Genomic DNA, 16,637 nt, shown 5'->3' on the forward strand with positions numbered 1-16,637 from the left:
GCAAGAATGCAAGAGAGTAGAGCTATGGGTAACACCAGACACAAGAAGCTCAGGACAGCAAAACTTAGTTCAAAGCTCCTTGCAACCCAGATTCAGAAAACAGTTAAAATGTGTGCTCCCGGTATGCTGGTAAGCTAGATGCCACATTTGTACTGGGAACTCCATAGGGGAAGGATGGACTGAGAGTGAGGGCAAGGGTATTGCCCCATCATAACTCTCACATCAGCCTGTAAAAATGCACTAATCCAAAGCAGGGGGAAGCACATATTGCAACCCATATAGGATCCATTCTAGTCCAGTATGCTGACTCTGTCAGGAAGCAGCAGAGGAAGTTGGGAGCATCCTTACTGTGGACACTTATGAACTAACCAGTGCATAGAAGAAATGTAGTTATTACCAAGCTGCTTGAAAAAATCCAGGTCTCAAATTTTACCTCAAACTTTCTCATTTCTCAACCAGTTGTATTGCAAATCCCTGTCATGTCAATGGTTGACTTAGGTCCTGAAATGTGAGGATTTATGCTTTTTCTACTTTTGTCTCATCTAATGTAAGCCCACATGTGAATATCTGTTTCTCTTTTAAACCTGACACTTTCTTGGTCCCACTGGACAAGCCTACAGAAGACATTTAATGCCTGTTGGACTATTACAGGTACTAAACTTGATGCACTTTAATTACGGTGCATTAATGAATGTGTAAACGTGCCCAGTGATTGGTAAAGACAATATGTTTCCACATTTAATTCCACATTAATTCTGTGCTGAGTAAAAAATGTCAATTATAAATGTACTGCTTCTCTTATTCATTATACGCCCTCAGAAACAGCACTTCAAGAGTTTTGCAAAATGGAGATGGAATTTTGTACTAAAAATAGTTTACACTGAACAGTTATGTAGATTTACCTAACATACCATCAGTGATTACAAAATTGAATAGCATCCTAATAAAACCATGGCTTTGAGTCTTCATGTGGAAACATACTTCATTTGTGAAGGCTAAATCCATAGAGTTGATGTAATCTATTAGATTATTTTTCTGTAATTTTCATCTTCCTGACAAAAAGAAAGCATCAAGGTCATGACACTTGAAATTAATGGAATTAACCTCTCTGTCCCAAATTGTAAAACAAGGATGTGAAATTTATCTGGCTGTAGGCCAGATGAGTCAGGTGAGGCCCAATCCACAGCTGGATTGGGCCAACAGACCAACTCCCCTATACTCTTCACAACCTCCCTCCTGGGTCCTGGAACAGCTGAAGGTGCTACATGAAATGCAAATACCAGAATGGGCAGCAGGGGTCCTGGAGCAGGCATCACACACGGTGTGGATTCCAGACTGGCCAAAATGGGCAGGCCAGATCCTGGAGTGGGTGCTGCATAAGGTGTCAGTCCTGGAATGGCCAAAATAGTCTCTGCATGCAGTGCAGGTCTCAAGCCCTGCATATAGGACCGGTCATGCACGTGGCTTGTGGATCTATTCTGAAGCCCAGGGGCAGCACTGGGGACTGGCTAACAGGATTCTACGGGTCATGTCCAGTGCACAGGCCATATCTTTAACTCAATTGTTGTGAAGCATTTAAATGTTTACAAGCATTTCTGAAATGGAGAGAATTATACTGCTTCCTCCCTTTCTTAAAAAATGGCATTCAGATTATAATTTAGGACTTTTGAGAGCTATGGTTTCTGTTTTGTAATGACGGCCTTTTTTTTCCATGCCATTGACATTCTGCCTGCTGGATTCCTTGTGTTTATCTTTACCATTGCAGAAAAACAAATGGAAGTCTTTCTTAGTTAATTGACTCATTAAAAATTGATAATGCACTTTAACATTTAATATTTAAACACAATATTTAATGTTTACTAGTGCCTATATTTTTAAAGTCACTAAGCATAATAGAGAATGCAGTGCTGCTTCTGGGCAGTGGTACTAAGAGCTCTGACTGGCAGTTTGATATTTCATGTATAGGCAATATCATTCAAATGTCATTTTTTTTAATGTTTCTGTATAATAATTTGCATCACTCTATGTTTTTAGGCCCTAATAGCATTAGTCTGCCTGATATCACAACAAAATAGTGCAATCTGATTTAGCTTCTCTTCTATTTCAATATTCTGAATAAATCAGGGGAGTCAAAGATACGGCTTTCAGGCTGAATCAAGCTGCCATGCAGTCCGGAGTTGAACCACATGCCACATGTGTTGCTATGCATAGGGCCCACATGTAGTGCCTGGGACATACACCACATACGGTGCCTGCACCATATGTGGCACCTTCCCTGGCCAATTTGGGACACGTGCCATACATGGGACATGTGCCATACAGCATGGTACCTGCTAATACAGCACATACGCTGCACATGGCACCTGCCCCAGCCAGTCTGCGACATGTGCTATACATGACACCTGTTCCAGCCAGTCCAGAACCTGTGCTACACAGTGTACTCCCCTGTCCACTTCAGCATGGACACCACAGGTAACATGGGTCCTGTACCAACCAGAATAAGCACCATCTATGCTGGATCCAGCATGCCAAGGGTGGAGAGGAGCAAGCCTATAGGCCCAATCTAGCTTGTGGGGCCAGCCATGCAACATTCATCTGGACCATGGACTGGCCCTGCACTGCTTTTCTGGCCCATAGAGCCACATAAGTTTGACTCCCCTAATGTAAATGATGTCAGTAGTCAATAGATATAGCTAATAGGAGCAATTTTTTTTAAATGTTGCTTTTTCTTCTTAATTAAATCTTTCTCAGTCTCTCTGTAAACTTCTAGCCATGAATGCTTTCCCACAAAAGAGTTTAATTCTGTAAGGTGCTGAGCAAAGCACTTAGTTTGTGATCCTCCAAATTTCAGAAGAGTTAATTTGTTGTAGAATATGAAGAAGGGTGGATATTTAGGGCATTAGCCCCGTGATATGGGAGACCGAGGTTCAATTGCTGGCTTCTCCCTAGACTTCCTACACGGCTTTGAGCAAGTCACTTATGGCTAGATACACAGAATAACTTAGATTGTTGAGTCCTACCTATCTGCTCTTGCAGGCCTAAATCCAAAGTTTAGATCTTCTAAAAACACATAGATCTACTGCCTCATGCTGGGGGCATCTATATTTTCATCAGTCAAGTTCCTTAGGTAGCTAATGGGTTGCTTCTGGGCATGTCCAGAACTGCCTAATTCTTGCCAGTCAGGAAGGATCTTGTTCCCTACAGGGCAGGACTAGGATGGTAGAGAGGTCCTTTTCTTACAAGGTTCTTCCACAGCCCCATCTTCCATAGACAATAGACTGTTGACTACTTGGAACACCATATTTCTCACATACAATGTGCCCCAAAATAAGATACACACCTTGTGTTTAAAAGGCAGAATGAAGAAAAAACATATCTCTTTGTGCTAATTAACTGAGTAGCAGCAGCTAGGGAGCCAAGCCTGCTCAGTGTTTTGTTTTCTGTGGATCCTGTGTAGATTTTACTTTCAGTTTTTCCCTGTAAGCAGCCTTGGCTGCTCTGACAATATTTCTCAGATATAATGTACATGCCAATTTCCAGAGGCTGTTCTTTTTTTAAAAGGGGGGTATACTGTATGTGAGAAAATATGGTAATCAGTGACACCATCATTCTGGCTAATCAAATTTTCCAGATAATCAAATACCACAGTAAAGTGCTGAAAACTATTTTTAATTACTGTACTGTACAGCAAATATATTAAAAATTAAGAAATAAATGTATAGTATTGTGTAATGTTTTAAAATCTCAAAGCACTAGTATATAAACAATGCACATTTGTCTCACTGACAATCAGAATCCAGCTACAAGTTGATGGATATGTTAATGCAAAAAATCTTCAGGTTAGCTGACTTTCTGGATAATCCACTCTCTGCTGTACATCAGAAATCTAAGGAAAGTGTCTCTTTAACCTTCATTAAGAAGACTGTATCTGGGCTGTTGAAGTCCTTTGGTTGAGTTCAAGCAGAATACATATAGAGGCCTCAAATCAAGGGTCCTTGGCTGCGTGAGAGTGCCTTCCAGGGCACATAGCCAAATATGAGAAATATTAAAAAAACCCTTTGGCTTTTTAAGGCTGAGAAGATCTTTGTTCTTTTACACTAAATTCAGATGTGGATGTGACTTAATGGGCAAATCTACACAATTCACAAACTGCGCAGTAGCACATCACAGCACCAACAGTGCCAATACACTATTGCGCAGTATTGTTAGGCTCCTGCTCAGTAGCATCTCTAAAAAGGCATTCACTGGTGCTACTGCACAATAACTCCAGTTACTGCACATTAATTTAGTACTTGATTACACAAGTACTAAAGAAATGTACGGTAACCACTGCACAGTAGCGTCTTGTGTAGATAAACCCAATATGTCTGCTATTTTGGGGAAAATTAATATTAACAGGAATTGTTTGGTTTTGCTGAATCAGATTCTTGTTTGTTTTAATGTTATATAAGCAACAGCTGCTAAATTATTATTAACATATATGAGGGGTTTTGTAAATTATAAGTGTTTTGGTAAATCAATGTCACAGGAAGAATTTCTATTCTCAGAACTCCCTTTATCATCTAAATTCAAGGCTTGCAATACTTTCTTTTCATTGCTTTCTCCCCTGATATTTTCCTCATATTTCTGCTATGATTTTGTTTCTTAATATCAAATGAGGCTCTACATAATAAATATTTTTAGGCAGAAGACTTAAATCAGAGAAACATAAGCTTCCATGAGCTGCATAACATCGTTGGAGAAGAATAGCTTATATAACAGGAATACTTTAATGTTATGGTGCTATACAAAGGTTGTAATTGTAATATCTGGCCTAAAATTTGGAATGTAACATTCAGCTTTTAGTTCCAATGGCTGGTGTAACAAGTGTATATGTGGCTACATATCTTGCAATCTATTAATACAGATCTTATGACAATAACAGTTGTTTGCACAGCACAGAAATATAGGTTGCTTTAGACTCACTAACCAGAAAATGCTACCTTTTGAAATCAGAACTGGGTAGACCTATACCTAAGCCTGAGATCCTAGAGCCATGTAGTCACATGTGAGTTGGTGCTTTCATTTTAAAAATACACTAGGTTTCTACAGCTTATTAATATAAAGAAATATTAAAAACATAAGTGAGGGTAACCAATACAGTGACGTCTCCCTCAGTCTGCAGGCAGCCTCCAATTGAGGTTTAGAGCAGCAAGCCACAGAGCTATGGGGAGAGCTTCCTAGCCTCAGACTCACCACACAGAGCTAAGCAGGACATCCTTTTTAGGGCTGGGCCCCTACCTCTAATCAAGGTTCGGGCAAGACAAGTGGGTGTGCTTTGCTGTAGCTCTCACTGCTGCTGGAGGAAAAAATAGTCATCTGCCTTTTCCTCCAGCAGAAAAATGTGCATAGGAGGTTCTTACATGGATGTGTGTGTAGGGCTCCAGATTGCCTGAATCCAACCCTATTTGAACTGTAATTAAATATTTCAAAACCTGTACAAGAGATACCTAGATAAATCTGTCTAAATATCATTCTTATGTGCTTTTTCTTTCTGAATATGTGTGGCTACATTCTTATTTTGCTGGGTTTTGAGGAAAACTAAGTCATCTCTAAGATAACTCTGTTCTAAAATGAATAAATAATTACATAATCCTAACTCAACAACACAACCTGAATGTTGTTTAGTATCCATCCGTAATGATTAGAATGAGTAGAATTTATGAGAAATGGTCTGAGTGAATTTGAATAGCTAATATATCAGAGAGTTCTGGGCTGCCCCTATACATTCTGGGGGGAAAGGGTGATATTTATCAAATAATTTTTCAGGAATTATTCACTCAGGCTTACAGAATATCTGCATATTTGAAGAGAAGATTTACTGTGCGGATGGAGCATGCAGGAGAGCAGGCTGAATTTAAGGCTGGGTGCTCTTATCTGCTAAACTGGGAAGCCTACTCCTCTGAAAAGAGAACTTGTTCAATCTTCTAAAGAGGGAATGCCCTCTACTGACAGGTCAAAGAACGGCAGGAATATCCTTCATTGAACCAGCTGCTCAATTCCACCCTCAGACAGAAGAAATCAGAAAACCATGATAATGGCCCCTGAAATTGCTGATTTTCAAAGCTTCTCATTGCAACAAGGCACACTGCACTAGAAAAGGGCAACAGAGAATTCTGTGGCACAGTTTAAGTCTCAGAGGTTGCAGTAATAGCATGTAACTGCTTACTTGTCTGTACCTGCCAACTTCACTTTGGGCTTCAGCTTTGTAGCAGCACGGAGATGTTCTGAACGTTGTAGCAGTCAAGTTACTGATAACAGCGTTTGTTCTCAGCAACAGTAGATATGAATAAACAGTGTGCACCTGGAAAAAAATAACAGAAACTGTATAGGTAGGATGAAAAACAGAGAAAGAAAAAGCACAAAGAGCTGTCCTGGGACAATTCAGTTAACTGAGAATTGTGTTGATGTTTCTTCGTAAGTATTAAAGTAGGCATGAGCCCAAGCCAAAGTTCTCATATGGAGTATGGCTCAAAGTCACAAGCTGAACTGTTTAAAGTGAGAACTTCTGGAATTTTTTTGAGGTAGCATTTGGCATCAACATTACATTTGAGATCATCAAACTAATTACTCAGGACCTGATTGTCTCCTGCACTTTTATGAGTAGAGAAGACCAAGGTCAGTCAGATCTTCCAAAATAAATAGGACAACAACATTAGAGTGCCCCTTCTGAAGCTTCACACCCTTCTTTTGCAGAAGCCCAATGGACTTGGGGCTTTGGAGTTTGTCAGAATTGGACAGCAGCCACATGGTGTGGCATCCCATGTTTTATTGGTGGCTATCATCCTTTCTTAAATTAGCGATGCTAGAAATTATGTTAACATAGGCTCATCCCTCACACTGCCACAAACAGAGCTTTTTCCTATAAACAATATAGGTGTGCATTGTTGACATAGTTTTTGCAAGGGCCATGCTGACAAGGGGAAGGGAACCAGAGGAGCAAGAGGGAAGCCAAACATCTGAGGACTTGAACACCTCTTTCATACATGTCCTTAGAGTCAATATAGTAGGGAGGCTGTACGCACCACAGAAAAGGCCAAAAGGGAATAAGTTCAATGTTTTGAAATGTTGATAAACATTTTTGCAAAGAGTTTTTTTTTATCATCTCAAAGAGGTGCCAAATTGTTGTAAAAGTTCAAAATGTTGATAACAATAAATACGTTTTGAAAACGTCAAATAAATCTGTGGCTTTCAGTTTCAGTTTTTCAGTCTATGTCTTACTGGCTATCTTTTTGTGACCTACCTGGATAATATGGCAACAAACTCTTAAATCCTTTTATTTACTGATACAAGAAAGCACCTGGAGATGTTATCTATAATAACCTGGACACTTACCAACACTTTGACTACTCAAGAGGGTTTGTCATGAATTCTTGAATTTCTTTGCACATCTTACTTGAACTTTATGTAGAGGCATTGCAGGGTATGTCTTCTTCCCATTCCCAGAACTCACATACTTTTACCTTGCTATTTGTAAATATTCTAAATTTCTCAAATCTTAGTCCCAAAATGAATTTATTTTAATCTTTAAACAGCATTAAACATCTCAATGAGAGGATGCTTATATATGTTAGCTTAAGTATGTAAAGACATACATGTTGTATCTGTTGCCTGTGCTGGATTTTTTTGAAAATCCAATCTCATTTCTGGACTCTCATCTTTCAATTTTCAATTGGAGAGGAAAATAAAGAATGAAATGCAATGTTATTTGGGTGGGAAGAAATCCAGAAACTGGATCTTGCCTACACTCCCAAATTCTGTCACACAGCCCTCCTACTATAAACAATAAATTGAATAACAGCTACCTATATCACACACACAGGTGGGGTAACAATCAGCTATTCCACCTGCACAAAGGTAAACAGAGAACATCCCAATGGCTGAAGGGCACCTTATCTGTTTGGAAACATCTCCCCTGTATGCTTTTCAGAGTAGGGATTGCCCCATTTTCTGTGTTCATGCAGCACCTGGTACAGTGGAGGTTTGGTCTATGTCTAGAGTGCGTTAGCCCTATAATTATGCAAATTATTAATAATATTAAAGAAACTATGTGTCTATTCTTCCTTATCCAATTTAGTCAAATACAAAGCTTTTCCTCAGCTTCCCACATAGCTAGATAGAAGCAGAATTAATTTACTCACTTGAAGAAACTCTTGTGCAGACTTCAGACATGAATTCATTTAAACTCCTTCTGAGAAAAAAATATATTCTACAAAATCAGTGTCTCATAAATGTTCAGGTATAAGGACTCTAGTTCTAACATGACAAGACATTCAGAAAACCAGTCTACAATCAAGAATAATTTGAACAACTGAGAAAAGCAGACAGGTTTAAAGGACAAGTTAATTACATTCCCTGTGTAATACAAAATAATGGATAGCATGTTTTGTAAAAGAAAAATGGAATGCAGAATTTCTATGACATCTGGGCTGAAATCCTGCAAAACAAACACATCTGCACTGGCAAATGAGGTTTCCTTTGGAAAAGAAACGGTATGTTTTTCCTACAACCTAATAGTCAAATAGACCCTTTTTCTGGAGAGAATGTGAACATATAGATGACAGGCTATATAAAACCTTTCTAAAGACTGGCAGTAACAGACTTAACACACACTTAAAAAACCCAGAGCTGCATGCTTTAAATGCAAGGAATGTCAGAGAGGCTGCTCCAGTTATGATGAGTTAGAGTATATTATAGCATTCTATAAGAATTAAATACTGTTACTGAGGGAAGGAAGAAAATGCTAACTCCATAGTGTAATGTCTTTTTTACTGCATGATGTCTTCATGAAGAAGCTCAGCAACTAGATGATAGGTGGAGTTGTGGGAAAGATAGGAATGGAGGTAAATAATCAAGGGTGTCTGTACACAAGTCAGGAGGCAGCTCCAACTTGCTGTAATTACAGCGCATTGGAATAGACTTGATTAATAGAGTCTGTTGGAGTGTGGTAATTACCACACTTCAGCAAGCCTCTGTGTCTCACGTATCAGTGTCTCTGCACTTCAAAATGGTGGCAGGAGCACCTTAAGTAAAGCACATTTGATGAGCTTTAGATAAAACACCCCTGCTTCCATTTTGAAGTGCGGGGACACTGATAAATGAGACACTGTGAGCACTTTAATTAGAGCAGCTCCAGGATCTGCTCTAATTAAAGCACCCCTCCCACCACCAGAGCATGTGTAAAAATGGCCCAGTGGCTTCATACAGACATTTGGGGAGGTTAGGGGGAGGTTAACTCATATTAAAAATCCCCACCCAATCTAACTTAGTTTGCCCAGGTGCAGACCTTTCACTAGTTAGGTAGATCTACACATGAACTGTACAGAAGTTCAGTACAGTTAGATCGGTCTACAAATGGCCAACCTGATCTAAGTTAACCCTACATCTGAGGTAGTCTAATTTAGCTTGAGTCTGGTGAACCCAATCTAACTCAACTTCTATACAGTTCCCAATGCAGTCCCAGGTCTGGAAAAGCTCAGCCACTGGCTCCAGCCCTGGGACTGCACTTTTCCTACTTCTTCCCTGGCACAGGGCTATTTTTAACCCCTTGGCCCTCCCCTCACCCCAGGTGGACATCCCTCCCCCGCCAAGCCAACCAGCCCCTACCGGCCCACCAAACCCACCAGCCCACAAGCTGCTCTCCGTACTACAAGAGATACCTAGATAAATCTGTCTAAATATCATTCTTATGTGCTTTTTCTTTCTGAATATGTGTGGCTACATTCTTATTTTGCTGGGTTTTGAGGAAAACTAAGTCATCTCTAAGATAACTCTGTTCTAAAATGAATAAATAATTACATAATCCTAACTCAACAACACAACCTGAATGTTGTTTAGTATCCATCCGTAATGATTAGAATGAGTAGAATTTATGAGAAATGGTCTGAGTGAATTTGAATAGCTAATATATCAGAGAGTTCTGGGCTGCCCCTATACATTCTGGGGGGAAAGGGTGATATTTATCAAATAATTTTTCAGGAATTATTCACTCAGGCTTACAGAATATCTGCATATTTGAAGAGAAGATTTACTGTGCGGATGGAGCATGCAGGAGAGCAGGCTGAATTTAAGGCTGGGTGCTCTTATCTGCTAAACTGGGAAGCCTACTCCTCTGAAAAGAGAACTTGTTCAATCTTCTAAAGAGGGAATGCCCTCTACTGACAGGTCAAAGAACGGCAGGAATATCCTTCATTGAACCAGCTGCTCAATTCCACCCTCAGACAGAAGAAATCAGAAAACCATGATAATGGCCCCTGAAATTGCTGATTTTCAAAGCTTCTCATTGCAACAAGGCACACTGCACTAGAAAAGGGCAACAGAGAATTCTGTGGCACAGTTTAAGTCTCAGAGGTTGCAGTAATAGCATGTAACTGCTTACTTGTCTGTACCTGCCAACTTCACTTTGGGCTTCAGCTTTGTAGCAGCACGGAGATGTTCTGAACGTTGTAGCAGTCAAGTTACTGATAACAGCGTTTGTTCTCAGCAACAGTAGATATGAATAAACAGTGTGCACCTGGAAAAAAATAACAGAAACTGTATAGGTAGGATGAAAAACAGAGAAAGAAAAAGCACAAAGAGCTGTCCTGGGACAATTCAGTTAACTGAGAATTGTGTTGATGTTTCTTCGTAAGTATTAAAGTAGGCATGAGCCCAAGCCAAAGTTCTCATATGGAGTATGGCTCAAAGTCACAAGCTGAACTGTTTAAAGTGAGAACTTCTGGAATTTTTTTGAGGTAGCATTTGGCATCAACATTACATTTGAGATCATCAAACTAATTACTCAGGACCTGATTGTCTCCTGCACTTTTATGAGTAGAGAAGACCAAGGTCAGTCAGATCTTCCAAAATAAATAGGACAACAACATTAGAGTGCCCCTTCTGAAGCTTCACACCCTTCTTTTGCAGAAGCCCAATGGACTTGGGGCTTTGGAGTTTGTCAGAATTGGACAGCAGCCACATGGTGTGGCATCCCATGTTTTATTGGTGGCTATCATCCTTTCTTAAATTAGCGATGCTAGAAATTATGTTAACATAGGCTCATCCCTCACACTGCCACAAACAGAGCTTTTTCCTATAAACAATATAGGTGTGCATTGTTGACATAGTTTTTGCAAGGGCCATGCTGACAAGGGGAAGGGAACCAGAGGAGCAAGAGGGAAGCCAAACATCTGAGGACTTGAACACCTCTTTCATACATGTCCTTAGAGTCAATATAGTAGGGAGGCTGTACGCACCACAGAAAAGGCCAAAAGGGAATAAGTTCAATGTTTTGAAATGTTGATAAACATTTTTGCAAAGAGTTTTTTTTTATCATCTCAAAGAGGTGCCAAATTGTTGTAAAAGTTCAAAATGTTGATAACAATAAATACGTTTTGAAAACGTCAAATAAATCTGTGGCTTTCAGTTTCAGTTTTTCAGTCTATGTCTTACTGGCTATCTTTTTGTGACCTACCTGGATAATATGGCAACAAACTCTTAAATCCTTTTATTTACTGATACAAGAAAGCACCTGGAGATGTTATCTATAATAACCTGGACACTTACCAACACTTTGACTACTCAAGAGGGTTTGTCATGAATTCTTGAATTTCTTTGCACATCTTACTTGAACTTTATGTAGAGGCATTGCAGGGTATGTCTTCTTCCCATTCCCAGAACTCACATACTTTTACCTTGCTATTTGTAAATATTCTAAATTTCTCAAATCTTAGTCCCAAAATGAATTTATTTTAATCTTTAAACAGCATTAAACATCTCAATGAGAGGATGCTTATATATGTTAGCTTAAGTATGTAAAGACATACATGTTGTATCTGTTGCCTGTGCTGGATTTTTTTGAAAATCCAATCTCATTTCTGGACTCTCATCTTTCAATTTTCAATTGGAGAGGAAAATAAAGAATGAAATGCAATGTTATTTGGGTGGGAAGAAATCCAGAAACTGGATCTTGCCTACACTCCCAAATTCTGTCACACAGCCCTCCTACTATAAACAATAAATTGAATAACAGCTACCTATATCACACACACAGGTGGGGTAACAATCAGCTATTCCACCTGCACAAAGGTAAACAGAGAACATCCCAATGGCTGAAGGGCACCTTATCTGTTTGGAAACATCTCCCCTGTATGCTTTTCAGAGTAGGGATTGCCCCATTTTCTGTGTTCATGCAGCACCTGGTACAGTGGAGGTTTGGTCTATGTCTAGAGTGCGTTAGCCCTATAATTATGCAAATTATTAATAATATTAAAGAAACTATGTGTCTATTCTTCCTTATCCAATTTAGTCAAATACAAAGCTTTTCCTCAGCTTCCCACATAGCTAGATAGAAGCAGAATTAATTTACTCACTTGAAGAAACTCTTGTGCAGACTTCAGACATGAATTCATTTAAACTCCTTCTGAGAAAAAAATATATTCTACAAAATCAGTGTCTCATAAATGTTCAGGTATAAGGACTCTAGTTCTAACATGACAAGACATTCAGAAAACCAGTCTACAATCAAGAATAATTTGAACAACTGAGAAAAGCAGACAGGTTTAAAGGACAAGTTAATTACATTCCCTGTGTAATACAAAATAATGGATAGCATGTTTTGTAAAAGAAAAATGGAATGCAGAATTTCTATGACATCTGGGCTGAAATCCTGCAAAACAAACACATCTGCACTGGCAAATGAGGTTTCCTTTGGAAAAGAAACGGTATGTTTTTCCTACAACCTAATAGTCAAATAGACCCTTTTTCTGGAGAGAATGTGAACATATAGATGACAGGCTATATAAAACCTTTCTAAAGACTGGCAGTAACAGACTTAACACACACTTAAAAAACCCAGAGCTGCATGCTTTAAATGCAAGGAATGTCAGAGAGGCTGCTCCAGTTATGATGAGTTAGAGTATATTATAGCATTCTATAAGAATTAAATACTGTTACTGAGGGAAGGAAGAAAATGCTAACTCCATAGTGTAATGTCTTTTTTACTGCATGATGTCTTCATGAAGAAGCTCAGCAACTAGATGATAGGTGGAGTTGTGGGAAAGATAGGAATGGAGGTAAATAATCAAGGGTGTCTGTACACAAGTCAGGAGGCAGCTCCAACTTGCTGTAATTACAGCGCATTGGAATAGACTTGATTAATAGAGTCTGTTGGAGTGTGGTAATTACCACACTTCAGCAAGCCTCTGTGTCTCACGTATCAGTGTCTCTGCACTTCAAAATGGTGGCAGGAGCACCTTAAGTAAAGCACATTTGATGAGCTTTAGATAAAACACCCCTGCTTCCATTTTGAAGTGCGGGGACACTGATAAATGAGACACTGTGAGCACTTTAATTAGAGCAGCTCCAGGATCTGCTCTAATTAAAGCACCCCTCCCACCACCAGAGCATGTGTAAAAATGGCCCAGTGGCTTCATACAGACATTTGGGGAGGTTAGGGGGAGGTTAACTCATATTAAAAATCCCCACCCAATCTAACTTAGTTTGCCCAGGTGCAGACCTTTCACTAGTTAGGTAGATCTACACATGAACTGTACAGAAGTTCAGTACAGTTAGATCGGTCTACAAATGGCCAACCTGATCTAAGTTAACCCTACATCTGAGGTAGTCTAATTTAGCTTGAGTCTGGTGAACCCAATCTAACTCAACTTCTATACAGTTCCCAATGCAGTCCCAGGTCTGGAAAAGCTCAGCCACTGGCTCCAGCCCTGGGACTGCACTTTTCCTACTTCTTCCCTGGCACAGGGCTATTTTTAACCCCTTGGCCCTCCCCTCACCCCAGGTGGACATCCCTCCCCCGCCAAGCCAACCAGCCCCTACCGGCCCACCAAACCCACCAGCCCACAAGCTGCTCTCAGTACCAGTTTTAATCAGTGTTCACTGATGCCAGGAGCTGAGAAAGTAAGTCCCATTGAGGAGAGGGGAGGGAGAGATCATAGATTCATAGATTCATAGATGTTAGGTTTGGAAGAGACCTCAATAGATCATTGAGTCCGACCCCCTGCATAGGCAGGAAAGAGTACTGGGTTCAGGTGACCCCAGCCAGATGCCCATCTAACCTCCTCTTAAAGACCCCCAGGGTAGGGGAGAGCACCACCTCCCTTGGGAGCCCATTCCAGATTTTGGCCACTCTAACTGTGAAGAAGTTCCTCCTAATGTCCAGTCTAAATCTGCTCTCTGCTAGCTTATGGCCATTATTTCTTGTGACCCCCAGGGGCGCCTTGGTGAGTAGAGCCTCACCAATTCCTTTCTGCGCCCCCTTGATGAATTTATAGGCATCCACAAGGTCGCCTCTCAACCTTCTCTTGTGGAAGCTGAAGAGGTCCAGGTGCCCTAGTCTCTCCTCGTAGGGCTTGGCCTGCAAGTCCTTAACCATACAAGTGGCCCTTCTCTGGACCCTCTCCAGGTTATCCACATTCCTCTTGAAGTGTGACGCCTAAAACTGCACGCGGTATTGCATCTGCGGTCTGACCAGCGCTCAATAGAGGGGAAGTATCACCTCCTTGGTTCTGTTTGTCATGTATCTGCTGGTGCATGATAAAGTGCAGTTAACTTTTCTGATGACTTTGTCACACTGATGACTCATGTTCATCTTGGAGTCCACTAGGACTCCAAGATCCCTTTCTGTTTCTGTGCTACCGAGCAGGTCATTTCCTAGGCAGTAGGTATGCTGGACATTTTTCCTCCCTAGGTGCATCACTTTGCACTTCTCCTTGTTAAATTGCATTCTATGGTTTTCTGCCCATTTGTCCAACCTGTCCAGGTCTGCCTGTAGTTGTTCCCTGCCCTCCGGTGTGTCCACTTCTCCCCACAGTTTTATATCATCCGCAAACTTGGACAGAGTACACTTCACTCCCTCGTCCAAGTCATTGATGAAGACATTGAAGATTATCAGTCCAAGGACCGAGCCCTGCGGGACCCCAAAGCCCGCATCCTTCCAGGTCGATACCGACCCATCCACTACCACTTGGAGGGTAGGTTTTGTGCAAGATTGGAGGGTAGGTTTGTGCCAGGGCAGAGTTTGTATGGTGGAGGGAGGGCCAGTGGCTGAAAATAGCCCCTTGTTCTGGGGGAGTTGTGGGAGGGAACACCCCATCCCCCTAAACCTCCCAAGGGACCCTGTGAGCCTCCCTAATCCCACCAACCCTCCAGAACACCAGCAACCCCCCCACTTCCAATTCTCCCAACCCCCCATGGACTCCACCTGCCCCCCAAACCTCCGTGAACCCAGACTTCTCCTCTGATCTCTCTGCAAGCTCCCACAATCCCCTACCAAGACTGCTTCCCTCCCCCATCTTCTAACCTGGCCCCACTAGCCCCCATCCTCACTTACCTTAGATTGGGTGGCCATTTTAAATGCAATCTAATCTCTGCCTAACCTCCCTGAATGTCTGTACACAGCACTTGAGTAGCAAAAAAACAAGGGATTACTTAGAGAACCTAGATGTTTTCACATCAGCAGGGCCAGACAAAATACACCTTAGAATACTGAAGAAACTGGCTGAGGTAATGAAGTGATTTCAGAGCCTTCATCCTTGAGAATTTGTGGAGGTTGGGTAAGGTCAGGGATGACTGGAAAAGGGCAGATATAATGCTCATCTTTAAGAAAGGGAAGACGAAGGATTAAGGGAGCTACAGACCAACTGGTCTGACCTCAGTGCTAAGAAAGATTCACCAAGGAGTCTATTTCTAAGCACCTGAAGGAGAACAAGGTGATCAAGAACAGCCATCATGAGTAAATCATACCTGACCAACTCAATTTCCTTCTATGACAAGGTGACAAGCTCTGTGGATGGGGGAAGAGCACTGTGTATGATATACCTTGACTTTAACAAGGTTTTTGATATTGTCTCTCATGATACTAAGCTAAAGAATTTCTGACTAAAGGACTGCAAAGTGGATATACAACTGGTTGGATCATCATGCTCAACAAGTAGTCATGAATGACTCAATACCTAGTTGGGAGGAGGTATTGAGTGGGATCCTCAGGGGTCTTTCCGAAGTCTAGAATTGTTTGAAATCTTCATGAATTATTTGGACAATGGGATTGAGTACATGCTTAGCAAATTTTTGAAAGACACCAAGTTAAGTAGGGTTGCAGACCCTCTGGTGAGTAGAACTAGGATTCATAATGATATGGAAAACTGGAGAAATAGTCCAAAATCAATCATCTAAAATTCAACAAAGACAAAGCCCTGCACTTGGGGTGGAACTATTACATGCATGAACGACACATACCCCCAGAGGCTGGGGTGGCACGGCTACCGCCTGCAAGCAGCGGCAGCAGTGGTGGTGGCAGGGGCATGGCAGCGGCAAGTGGGGAGCTCATGCAGGCAGCCACGGCAGTGTTGGCAGCGAGGGGAGAGAGATGGCGACCGCTGATCAGCAGCTAGCGACCACCTGCAGACACCACCGGTAGTAGTGGCAGCAGCTAGCGATGATCAGCGACTGTTCGCAGACACTGCCAGTGGTGTCAGCTGCGGGAGTGGGGGTAGCAAGGCGTGACTGCCCGCAAGCACTGCTGGCAGTGTCAGCAGCACTTCTCTCAGGGGGTGCACTGCCAATCTCTGGGGTGTACGTGGACCCCCGTGCCTCCCTCCCCG

This window comes from Alligator sinensis, unplaced genomic scaffold, assembly GCF_000455745.1.
Source record: "Alligator sinensis unplaced genomic scaffold, ASM45574v1 scaffold728_1, whole genome shotgun sequence".
NCBI lineage: Eukaryota > Metazoa > Chordata > Crocodylia > Alligatoridae > Alligator > Alligator sinensis.